Raw genomic sequence first — 13,506 nt, forward strand, 5'->3', positions numbered from 1 at the left:
GAGAGATTTAAAGCATCTAAAGTGCAGCAGGAGCAATTGTCAGAACTTTCTTAACGTTTTTGATTCTTTCTTTTTAACTTTCCTACCTTTGGAAACCATAGATTTTATTCAGCCAAACATCTACATATGATGGGTGTTGGATATTAAACAGACATGTTTTCAGTATTGTTAATATGATAAAGTCAATAATAATAATAATAATAATGGAGTGTATTAATCAATAAGATATTGTAATTTTGCCATAACACAATTGCAGTCTTGCCTACCTAGACTGATAGCCCTGATTTTAATTTGGTAAATACAATGCCTGTAAAATGATTTACCCCCTTGGATGTTTTCTACTTTTATTGCGTTTATAGATGGAATCTTTGTCAATATAATTTGGCTTTGTTGACAAGAATTTACAAAAAAAAAAGAAAAAAGGAAACAGATTTCTATCAAGTAATGCCTAATGGAATCACATTGATTTTGCACTTATTTTAAGGGGCTCCACCTACAAAGAGAAAAATTTAAATCAAATCAATGATTGAAGTTAAGTCAAATATCTAAAAGTGACTTCCTGATTAGATTGATCTCCGTTCTCCTCTTCAAAGGAATAGAACCATGACTGTGTCCAACTGAAAAAGTTTTTTTACTGAGTAATTACTGACACAAATGAATGTTTACTGTATAGAAGAAAATTGGAGGTTTGATTACTGTCAAGATGATGATGATGATGATGATGATGATGATGATGATGATGATGATGATAATAATAATAATAATAATAATAATAATAATAATAATAAAAACTGCAAGCAGTGATGAACGGGCCCTCGCAGTCCGCGCGCTTCGGGCTGCGGCGTTGTCGGACTGCGCGCTCACCTGTTACAAGCATGTCATGACAGGGAGAAAACAAGAAGTGAACGTCATGTCAATAGGATGATGTTTGTCAGACTTCCTGTGTCCAGTGGGTGGCGCTATGGATATGACACAGTATTGATGCACAGATCTATTCATGGCGACTCCCTCTAGATTTCTGAGAGATTTGGCCGAGATAGGAAATTGTATGAAGAGGTTATTAGGACTCGATGCTTCATGACGAAGGATTTTTATGGCGGGCATTGCCACGGCCAGAAGGTGGGACGTAGGACAAAGATTTTCCTAGCATGTCTTTGGCATGGTCCGAGGAGTATACTGACTGACTGTGAAGTTTGTGCTGTCCAATCTGTAGGAGAAAGAAGTGAAAGCATGATGTACAGCAATATTTCATAATGGCAGCCAAATTCAAAATGGCCGACTTTGAATGAATGTGATGATGTATTCAGGGCAAGACTGTCTCCATTTATGAGGAATTTTGTGGAGATGGGGCATTGTATGTGGAAGTTATAAGTACTTGATGCTTGACAGCAAAGGAAAAAAATGGCGTCCGCCGTCACGCCCACCAGGTATGACACAGCAGAATGATTTCCATAACTTTTGTTCTTCAAGGCATGAAGATGATACTGAGCGAATGTGAAGACTGTGGTGTATAAGCTCTAGGACAAGATAGTTTTCAAAGTAGGCATGAATTTGTCAAAAACGCCACCACCCATCAAAATGGCTGATTTCCTGTTGACTGAGAGTATGGGTCCAAATGGGTTTTTTGTGCGTCTGGTCATGATGAATGTGCGTACCAAATTTCATCCGTGTATGTGCAAGTAGGAGGCGGGGCATCAGTATGGCATCACAATAGGGGGCGCTCCAGAGTCCACAGGTCATGACCACGCCCCATGACGACACAGATCTTTTCAGGGAGACTCCTTATGCATGCCTGAGAGATTTGGCCAAGATAGGAAATGGTATGAAGAAGTTATAAGGACTTGATGCCTTACGGCGAAGGATTTGAATTGACCGCTCCACTGCGGCCAGCAGGTATGATGTAGGATAAAGATTTCCATAACTTTTCATCTTCAGGGTCAGAGGATGATACTGACTAACTGTGAAGTCACTGGTGTTACGTTTGTAGGAGAAGATAATTTAAGTATGAAGATTGGCAATAAATATGCCGCCACACATCAAAATGGCCGACTTCCTGTTGGAATGAGAGTATGGGCCCCCCAGACTTTTTTGTGCGTCTGCTCATGATGAATCTGCGTACCAAATTTCGTACGTCTACGCGCATGTGGAAGGCAGGGAAGAACATTAGGGGCGCTACAGAGCCCGCAGGTCACGACCACGCCCAGTGACAATGCAGGAGCGTAATTTTCGCCGGATGTGACGTATATTCCAAATTTGGTGAGTTTTTAGGTATGTTCAGGCATCCAAAACTGCAGTCAAACTTGGAGAAGAAAATTTCTTTCCTACCAATTACAATAGGGACCTCGCAGGTCTACCTGTTCAGGCCCTAATAATATTGACACCAACTCAGTTTTTTTTTTAGCTGTAAAGGCTGGGCAAGGATGGGGCTTAGTCGAAACCACAGCACTGGTTGGCAGAAAACCTCTTCATGGCAAACACTGGGATGGTTGTCCCTGAGGTGACGTGTAGTTAACTGGTTTGATGGCTCTACCGGGCTCTCTTCTGGGGTGGTTCAGCAAAGGAATTCTGCAGCTCAGTGGTTGTAGGTGTAGGACAGATAGCTTTGGTCTCTGTCACGGGGTTGATGGCAAAATATTATTCCGGAATATTGGCTTTACTGGATAACAGGAAAGATTTGGCGCTGGTGGAGAACAACATAAAATGTTCAAAGTCGAAGGGGAAAACTACAAGGATGTATAAAACTGGTAGCAAAGTTATAATACACTCAGTTGGTGTTGAAACTTGGCTGCCAGATTGAAAGTAGAAACTTCCAGGGGAAGAAATGGGTGTTTCTACAGTCAGCCAATCAGGATTCTACAACATTACTTTCACAACATATGTCCTGGTTACTAAGTCTATATACATATCACTTTAGAAACAATTACCCATACATAGTAAGTAGATGGCAGTATTATCACGCTTTAGAAATGCAATGAAAACATTAAATGAGTAACTCGGGCTACCAAAGTGTTAGTTCCAAGAACTACCCATAATTTACATTCAACAATAGTTTTGGCTGAATGTGATGAGCATAATGACAAATGAACAAAACAGTTACTTCATACTGATTTTAAAGGGTGCTGCAAAGGTAGAACCATTTAATGTTTAGTCAGCTTAGAATGCAGGCAGATTTAATGTCCTGGTCATTATCTGCCTGGCTCCTCAACATAAGAGAAGGGTTTGTTTTTTTCAAAGTCCCACATGATTGTGTCAGGGCTGTTGCAGACAAAAACTCACACTGGGTTGTTGCCTACAATCACTCAATACCACTTCAAGATGAGGTCTAATTATTCCAAACTGTAGAACAAATCCTGTGAAGTGTCAATTTTCCTTTTGGCCACAGATAATCTCAACATGCCTCTTATAATAAATCAGATGGAGTTGTTAATCTTATCCTTGCTTGGGAGTGGGCAATTCTCAGTAGTAGGATTGCATTATACTGTTTGTGGCTGATAAGTTGGAAAAAAAATGGTTTGGTTTGTGTGTACCTAAGATGACCTTGTGCTGAAATGCACCAGTGCTGAGGCATGTCCGTTACATGTCAGTTGATTAACAATTCATAATGTAAATATAAGTGATTGCATAAGTGGCTGACCTAATTCAAAAGAGGTCCAGCCAATTGGTACAAGTAGTCCCACAAATCAAATCAGATCAATTTTATTTATATAGCCTAAAATCAAAATCACATTGCCTCAATGGGCTTAACAATCTGTGCAGTGGAAAAACATCCTCTGTCCTTAAGCCCGCGATTCGATGGTGGACAAACTTGAGGGAAAAAAAAAACTTTCAACAAGGGAAAAATAGAAGATGGATGAAACCTCAGGAAGAGCAACAGAGGAGGAATCCCTCTCCCAGGACAGACAGGCATGCAATAGATGTCACATGTACAAAAAAGAACAACAGAATCACAGTTTACACAGTTTTATGTATTCAAAGTGTGTGGATTCAGGAGTCGACTGAGCAGGCCTAGGCATCAACAAGTGGTGCATTAATATGTGAGACAGGCAGGAGCCGGGAGAGGTAGATGGTCCCAGGGGGGCCTGTGGTCCATTAGAAGGGAGCCTTAAAAGGAGAGGAGGGGGAGGAAGCTATAGTGAGTGAGAGGGCAACGCAGCTTGCAGCTTATGGGGACAGAAAACAAAAACAAAAGTTAGAGAAATGCAATGTTAATCAGAAAAGCGAATACTGTATTAAGTCTAATACCATAGGTAACTCATTGAAACTGAGGCTGACCCACTGAAGAAGCTAGCAGTCGAAGTCAAGGAATAATTAAAGACTAAAGGGGGGTACATGTATAAGGATTTTATAAATCTTAAGAGATTTTTTATCTGTAGAGCCCCCACACATGAAGATTAAAAAATCAGCTTTGATCGTACTGTGTGTGGTGTGCTCCGATATTCTCAGCACAGGACACCACACACATGAAGATTATTAGCCAGAAATATCTCGTGATCAAACGTGATCTACAGTAACCAATGGCAACAACCCCAGCGTCACAGGACTCTTCATAAATGGAAAAGAGCATAGACTGTATATAAAAAAAGAGTAAATAAACGTTTTAAAACATGAAAGACATGGAAGACATAGAAGAGGGAATGTGAGCTTTTCTGACAACACACAATACTTGCATCAACCACCAGTTTGACAGTTAACCTGTTCACACCCACCTATTTTCAGTAACTTCGCCTATTTAGCATACCCAAATGGAAAAGCTGATAACACAAGAACTACAAGTCCGAGATGGATGTATGATATGCCATTTGAAAGCTGACAATCTCTAGTTTCTGTGAATGTGTTTATTTAGCATGTAGCATACACACAACCAAAATGACATCAGTTCAAACATGGCTCTAAAACATTTTTTTTGTCTTCGAAAATAATAGGTCATATTTGAATAACAATAACTAGGATGTGCTTTATGTAAGGCATATGGCAATATAGCACATACCTTCCTCATCTTGTCAACTACACCTGGGTGAAATTTTAGACTTCTAGACCTACCCTTATGGGAGTTATGGAGGTTTTAGTTTGTGGTGTCACTGGCGTCCACGAACCTCTCCAAAACGTCTCCAAATGGCCAAATTGTGCCAAATGCTTTTACTCACTTCTGTGACACTGGAAACATTACTGAAGCATTTTGGTGACTATAAAACCTTTCTCCATGATTCAAAACATAATTTATTCACACATTCATTTGATGGGTGGTTGGAGGGGTTTCCACACACTTCTAGGTGGCCATATTGAGATATTGTCATGTGACAAGACACTACAGAATAGTTACCATTATACAAAAATGACAGACTATACTGAACTGAATTTCAAACAAGGATTTTATTATCCATCAATACACTATTACTGTATGTATAACGAACGCTCGTCAACGTCAGTCCCGGGGGGAAGACACGGACGGACGGACAGACGGTCATCAACTTCGTCAGCTGGGGGACGGACGGACGCTCCGCCGTCAGCCGGGAGCTCCTAGCCGTCAACCGGGGGACGGACGGACGCTCGTCACCGTCACGCGCGGAGTATAGCGGCGCAGCGCCGCTGTTCCACCGTCTGGGGAGAACCCTGCAAAAGTAGTGGAAAATGTATAAAAAACAAAATAATCTACAAAAATGAAGTATATACAACTGTACATGTGCATAACTGACGTATTTGGACATTGTGGGCCATTCTACAACCCATGTTTTGTGTGCCACTCATTGTAACAGTCCCTTGTGGCAACAAAACACAAGGGAACACCACATGTAGAACAGCCAACGGGTGTTTTTTTGTGGCAGAGCGTGCAAAGGCGTCTGCCGACACTGCCTGCATCCCGCTTAGCCACATTTTGCCCCTCTTTGAAATAATGCGGCTTGTGGGATGCTGCTGGGTTTGGGGGTGCAGTGCAACTTGAGGTGGATGGCTGGGACGTTGACGCAGGTCCTTGGTCTGCAAGCTCCTCAATAAGGGCCTGGCGGAACTCTTTCTGCGTCATGGACTGCCCCCTCTGACACTGCTGGTACAGGATGTGAGCGTTCACAACCGCAATGTCCAAAAAGTGATAGAACAATGTCTTGTACCATTTCATTGTCTTGTGTGTGGCACTGTAGTACCCAATGAGTGCATCCGACAGGTCAACCCCCCCCATGTGCTGGTTATAGTCCTTGACTGGTGCTGGAATGGGGACATCGATCGCCGCCCACTGTCCAGCTGTCTTCACTCTCCTTCGGGTTGTATCACCAGTGAATGCCTTGTGAATGGTGGAACACATGACCACCTCTCTAGTGTCCATCCATTTCACAAAAAGGAGTTCGCTGTCCCTGATCCACTTGATTGTCCCCCGAGAAGTGCCCCTGGTGAAGTCATTGATGGTGGTCTTGGGGAAACCAACCCGGTTTGTGCGGATGGTACCACAAGCCCCTGTCTTCTTCTTTAGCAGGTCCAGAAAAAGTTGGGAGCTTGTGTAAAAGTTATCAACATAAAGCTGATAACCTGTACCAAGGGAATCAAAGTCCATTAGGTACATGACAGAGTCATAGCTCAGTCCCTTTCCAGCGCTAGGTGACTTCCCCTCATAAACAAAAAAATTCCACGTGTAGCCAGTGCCAGAATCTGCCAAAACAAACAGTTTGTATCCCCACTTAGTGGGCTTGTTCCTGATGTACTGCTTTATGGAGATTCTGGCCTTTGATGCAACCATCCTTTCATCAATTGCGATGTGTTGCTCTGGCTGGAAGTGGGCTTTGCAGGCTTTGACAATCTGGCTGTAAAGGGGCTTGATCTTGCCCAGGCGGTCATAAGCTTGTGTCCCCCTCTTAGCTGCATTCTCTTCATCTGCTGTGATGTCACTCATGTGGAGAGCACGAGAAATCCTGAGGAATTTATTTCGGGACATCACAGAGGGTGGGAATGGAAGGCTATAGAGGCGGGACCCTTTCCAGTACTCCACCAGCGTAGGGCACTTGACCATCCCCATGTATATTACCATGGCAAGGTAAGAAAAAATGTCATCTACGCCAATGTTATGCCAGACCTCTTTTTTCCCTTCATGCCTCTTTGCTCCATAGGCATTAGTGTTTGCCATCAAAGTCCCAAGCACTGCGTCGGTGAAAAACAGTCTGAAAAACTGCAGTGGACTGGTTGCCACTCTGGTCTCCTGCTGTGGTCCGGGCTGTCTCACCGGCATGAAGGCAACTTGAGCAGGCTCAACGTCGTCATCCCCCACATCATGCCACTGTTGTTCCTCTGTGTGGGAGCTAGGTGCTCTGGAGGATCCTCCTCTTCTGCCCCTCCCCCGGGCAGCACGGGAACGTCCAGCAGTTGGTGTAGAAGCTGCAGCGTCCCCTGAGCCAGAGGGGGCAGTGAAAAATGCAGCGGGGGAGGTAGCACTGGTGGATGCAGAGGAGGATCGTTGCCGCTTCTGCCGACCACCCTCAGCAGGAGATGGGGTTTGGCGTCTGAGTGTCCTACTTTGAGGCTCCCAATCCAAGTCACTGTCAGACTGTGACCTACAAAACACAATGCAATGCACAAATGTTACCAAATATAATGAAAAAATATATAAATGCATTTCAATGGGGTGTTATTTACATAGGAAACAAATAAACACGGATATGATATTATATATATTACACAAAAACATCAGGGAAATAACTGTACATAAACAGACAGCTCATCGCCGTCAGCCGGGGGACGGACGCTCGTCACCGTCACGCGCGGAGTATAGCGCCGCTGACCTAGCGGTATAGCGGTGTAGCGCCGCTGTTCCACCGTCTGGGGACGGTGCCTAAGCCGTATAATGGCAGGGAAAACCCTGACATTATAGAATAGGATTACAAGGATTACATAACTTTAGTTGACTAGTTGAGTAGCTAGCTAGCTTGCTAGGCTTAGCAAGGCTAATTAGGCCCTGGGGCGCTAACCATTTAGCATCATTTATGACATGCTAATGTATACTGTACTGTTCACTGTAATCATAAAAAAAACCCCACCCACTAACTTTCATTCAAATTTCACTCATGGCTAAATAAATAAATAAAACATGATCAAAGATAACGTTACTCACCGATCTAAGATGTCGTCAAGTCCCTGAGCGAACATCTCCTCTCTCTCAGAGTCATACTCACTGTCTTGACTCTCATCAGATGATGCTATAGTCCATTCCTGGTCATCTTCTCGGATATATTTGGATTTCTTCCTGGCTTTCGCCATTGTAAACTATGAAAATGCCGACGAAGAAATGTAAATGTTTGCTGCGTCTCTTCACCATGCGTCTGCTGCGTCTCTTCACCATGCGTCTGCTGCATAAAATCCGCCCACAAGTCGCCAGACGCACGGAAACCCCTCGGCTTATAAATACCTGACCTGGGCACGCCTGCCCTCATTAGAAAGGTAAAATAATTGGCTAGAAGCCTGAGTGATTGACATGTCGATAGCCAATACGCTATTCCTATACTAAGGCAGCGAAAAACAGTAAACAAAGTCTATTGGTCCTTCAAACAGGCAGCGCTCGATCTACTTCAGGGGCTCTGCTGGGGTGAAAACTGAACAGAAAAAGATGGGGACACTTTTATTTTTTAGACAGCAAAGTGATGAAAACAAGCATACCCAACATCACCATACAGGAACTAGAAAACATTTCGGTGCGGCCGGTAAAGTATGGACTTTATTTGCCGGACAAAGTTGGCAGACGGTAAACAAATGGACTTTACAGGACGATATTCACAAGCTGGAATAATTTTATGAAAAACCATTTTTATGCTTTTGATCAGTGGATTCTTACGGACAACTGGAATATAGATAATTGAGGAATGGACACATATTATGGCCGCTTCAAAGGTAGGGAGTCGCCGTGTGTTTCTTGTGTCTCACGTTTACCATGCTGGTGAATATCAATGATTTATGGTTTGGTGCTCATGATTTCTGCAAAATCAACTGGATGAATGAATTGCGGAGATTCTCCCCTTTCTAACGACGTATAGTATGTCCATATTGATGAAAGTTGAAGCGGGATACGTCACTGCGCAGTGTAGACATACAGTCATTTATCTGAAATTGCCCGTCGGCGGGCGGGTGGGTGCGGAGAGGTTAAGGGTAGCGCCGACGCTAAACCCGTTAAAAACATTAAAATGGCTAATTCAGACACCCCCATCGTAAAAATTAGATCTCACCTCTGTTTTTATTTATGTTCGCTTCCGTCTTCCTCAGTCAAGCTGGTTTGCTACGTTGCGTTTCACGTCACATTTCACGGAGTAGTGACTCAGAAGTCGTCGGCTTTCCCCACACACATGAAGATTTTTCGTCGTAAAATATTGAACAAGTTTAACATTTACGATTGTCGTCCGCGACCCGTTTCCGAGCAAATTATCTTAACACACCACAGACCACAGGATAATCGTATAGGATAATCTTATAAGACAGAAGATAATCTTCCGTGGTCAGGAAGGGGTCAAATCGGAGCAAAATCTGCCCGATTATCTTTATGTGTACCCCCCCTTAAGTAAAACAAGTACGTTTTGAGTTTGGATTTAAAAGCGTCAGTAGAGCCCGACTGTCTGATGTCACCTAGGAGGTTATTCTAGTAGAAGGGGGCACGATAGGAAAAAGCCCTGCAGCCAGCTGACTTCTTAATGCTGGGAACCGTCAGGATCCCTGAATTTTGAGGTGCACAAATTGGAATAAATGGTATAATGAGATCTGACATATACAATGGGGCAATGCCGTGTACAATTTTTATGTCATCAGCAGCACCTTAATGCCTGATCTCATATGAATTGGGAGTCAATGCAGTGAGGCTAGGATTTCTGTAATATAATAAAATGTTCTTGTAAGTTTTAAGACTCTAACTGCAGCATTCTGAACCGTTGGAAGAATTTTTGTGATCTCACGTGGAAGACCTGAAAATAAGGTATTGCAGTAGTCTGGCCTTGACGAAACAAAGGCATGAATCATCTCTGTGTCAGCAGAAAGAAAGAAAGACCTTATTTTAGCTGTGTTGTGCAGGTGGTCAAAAGCAGTCTTAGGTAATTTCTTTGATGTGCTGATTAAAAGAGTCAAAGACGACACCAAGGTTCTTGACAGTTGAACTTTGGGAAATTACACAGTTGTCAAGAGTTACCGTCACCTGATCAAATTGGTGTCTGTCAAGCGGGGTCAATGAACAGCATCTCAGTTTTATCAGAATTCAGGAGCAGGAATTTTTCTGACATCCATTTCTTCACTGCATCCAAGCAGGTCTCTAATTTCGTGATTTGAGATTTATCTCAGCTTTTATGAGTGTCGTCTACATGGCACTGGAAATGTATGCCATAACTCTGAATTATTTGGCCAAGAAATGAAATATATATAGACAAGAGCAAAGTGTCAAAAACAGAGCGCTGTGGATCTCCATAGTTCACATCAGTAAATACTGATGAAGTATTATTGTAAGAAACACATTGTGTTCTTTCGGATAGGTAAGACTAGGTAAGCCAAGCCAGAGATGCAAAATTGACTTTCAAGTCGGTCTGACAATATGCCATGATATATGGTATCAAATGCAGCACTGAGAGATCCAGTAACGGAAGCACTGAGGTAGAATTTGAGTAAGTAAATAGAATGTCATTTATCACTTCAGTAAGGGCAGCTTTGATGGAATGAAAAGGTTCCAGAAGATTATTATTAAGAATGTAGCCCGAAAGTTGCTGGGAGGGGAAGGTTGGATACTGGTATATAATTATTTAGAGATCCTGGGTCAATATGTGGTTTCTCTCAGAGGCCTATCCACAGCAGACTTAAAAGTAGCAGGGACAACACTTGTCATGAGTTATGAATTAACAATATTTAACATTGTTAGCCCCTAGTGCTAGCCATAGATCCTTAAACAGTTTTGCTGTTAGCTGGTCCAGGACACAGGTAGTTGGTTTTGAGACAAGTTTATACAATATCTCAAGAGAGGTATTGAGAGACACAAAAGTGTTAACAGCTGAGACTGAGAATCAGCAGAAGGATGTTTTATAAAACCAGTAAAGCGGCAAATTTGATCATAATCAAATTTGGATTATAATAAAATTTGCCAAGGAAGCCAGAGATGAAGACCTAGTTTTGATTCTAATCTCCTCAATTTTACTGCAGAAGAAATCTAAGAAATAATTTGCATTAAGGGGTGCACAGCTCACAAACTGCCACGGTGTTGAAGAGAAGTCTTGGGTTGGGTTTATTATTGTTTATTAGGCCGAAAAAATATGCTGTTCTGGCAGCACTAAGAACATGCTTATAATTAAGTACACTATCACAACATGCAAGATAAAAAAATGTCCAATTAAGATTTTCTTTATGCACGTTTCAATTTCTTGCAGGCCTGCTTGAGATATCAGGTTTCACCAGTAAACCAGGGAGTAGATGTCTTTGGCCGATTACCTTGGTAGAGACAGTACTTGTTTCTCTCCTTGATTCTGTGGCACCTTAGTTAACATCATTAGTGAATTTTTCCACAGGGTTTGTCACCATCAGAAAAGGAGTTAAGATCCCACGCAATCTTTCAATGATCATTGCTATGTTGGCTGGGCTGATATGATGAGAAGTAAAAATATTTGTGTCACCTGTACAAGGACAGGCTAATGATGCTGCAAATATAATAAGAAAGTGGTCCAACGCGGCAGAAGAGGTGGAAGTGACATTCAGAGCTTGAAGTCAAAAGACTAAAAAATTGATTTTTCACAATTTTTTTTCTAAAGGCATTTCTGTGCGTTTTGCTTGGGTCCTTTTTTTCCAAGAGCGCCTACTGAGATTCAAAGGCTTATAACTTGAGACCCTTTTACCTAGAAACATAATCTTGGTCTCAAATGAAAGCTAAGACCCTGGGGTTTCTTCGACACTTGTAGCTAGTTTTGGGTAAAATGACATGGATATTCCCATTCTATGGACTCTTGGCGAACTATGAAAAAAAAAATATGGCATGACGTTGTAGCTGTGGAAAAAGGGAACACTCCGAAGGTATGTAGGCATTCTTGCTTCTTGCGGTAGAGGGCTTTTTCTAATGTCGTGTCATGATGAGTATAGAAGGCTAATACATGGTCTGGAAATAACTTTTTTCCTTTGTGTTTGGGCTTTAAAATAATCACGACAGTCTCAGCTTTCCAACGGTGAGTATATACTGTTAAGATCTGATGCTTAAAACTATTAGCAAAAAAACTATTAGTTTTTACGAAGGGTGTTCGTTTAGTGATGGGTGTTCCTATGTTGGAACGGTGTTCCTTAAGGGGCTAACTCACAGACACAAGCAATGGTAAGACTTGTTTATCGTACCTGTGTTAACTGCGGCGAAAGGCAAAAATATTGAGCTAGGCTAGGTTGAGGATGTCTAACTGATAAGCAACAGAGTACCCAGTAACAAAATCAGTCCGACAAAATACGTTAAGTTATAAAAGCCAAATGCTAGCTATAGTTCAAAACCAGTGGGACTATAAAAGACCTGGAAATCAAAAATATCAACTAAGACGGACAAGGAGAAAGACACAGTAAACCTAAGCTTCGATCTCACAGAAGTCCCAGGTGGGAGTCACATTAAGTGAATAAGTGAAGTTAATCAATAGTCCTGGAGCCAATTACACCAAGAAGACAAAGGAATACTCCAGACAACTAAGTGAAAAAGTTTTTTTTTTTTAAGTATAAGGGGCCATCTACATGGAAACGCTTCTGTGTGTAAACGCACATGTTTGCATCGTTTTGGCCGATCCTGTAAATGCAGTGCCTGTAAATGCACTTTTTGAAAACCTGGTCTCAGGGTGGAAAAATCTGAAAACGCTGCCCTTGAGTTCTCGTGTGGTCGGCGAATCTGCATACTTTGCATATCGATGACGCCATTGTCCCACCCCTTGACCTCTAGCCTTCAACATCTTAACCCCACGCCATCTCATAACAACAACAACAACAATTGCAGACTACATGCTTGTGTTTGTGCAGCAGAAGATATTGAGCCTATCGGGGTTACTAGGGCAAAATATAATGCTCCTCTGCTACTACACTGAGCAAAAAAGGATTATGGACAACCGACTAGCCATTTTTGTCTTCTTCTTGTTTTGTTTGGGTTCTCCTTCTACTGTCTGTTTGTATACAGTGCGCGAGCTTTATGTGCATGCTCCGTCTCCTTCTTCTCCATTTTAGTGAATTTCAAGCGCCACCTATAGGCCTGGAATATGGACTGAAGCATGTTGAGTCGTTTTCAATGGATCCGTTTTGACGCAAATATTCTTGAAACGGTGCCAAGAAAGACGGGGGCTGGATACAAAAAGATTTATAAGTCACTGAACACCCCCCAGAGTTAAGTTAAATCCATCATTAATAAATAGAAGGAATATGACATGTGTAGAGCAGGCCCTCTACACAAACTGAGAGACCATGCAAGAAAGGAGACTAGTGAGGGAGGCTGCCAAGACACCGATGACTACTCTGAAGGAGTTAAAAGCTTCAGCATCAGAAACGTTGAAAGAAATTAAATCTTTA

The 13,506-nt window shown here is 42.2% G+C and overlaps 1 protein-coding gene across 7 annotated transcripts in view; it reads left to right on the plus strand.

The window, feature by feature from the left end:
- Window positions 1-13,506, plus strand: part of rint1 (RAD50 interactor 1) — a 137,798-nt gene that overhangs the window by 52,440 nt on the left and 71,852 nt on the right. The window lies entirely within an intron of this gene.

Source organism: Sparus aurata, chromosome 14 (assembly GCF_900880675.1).
Source record: "Sparus aurata chromosome 14, fSpaAur1.1, whole genome shotgun sequence".
Taxonomy (NCBI): Eukaryota; Metazoa; Chordata; class Actinopteri; order Spariformes; family Sparidae; genus Sparus; species Sparus aurata.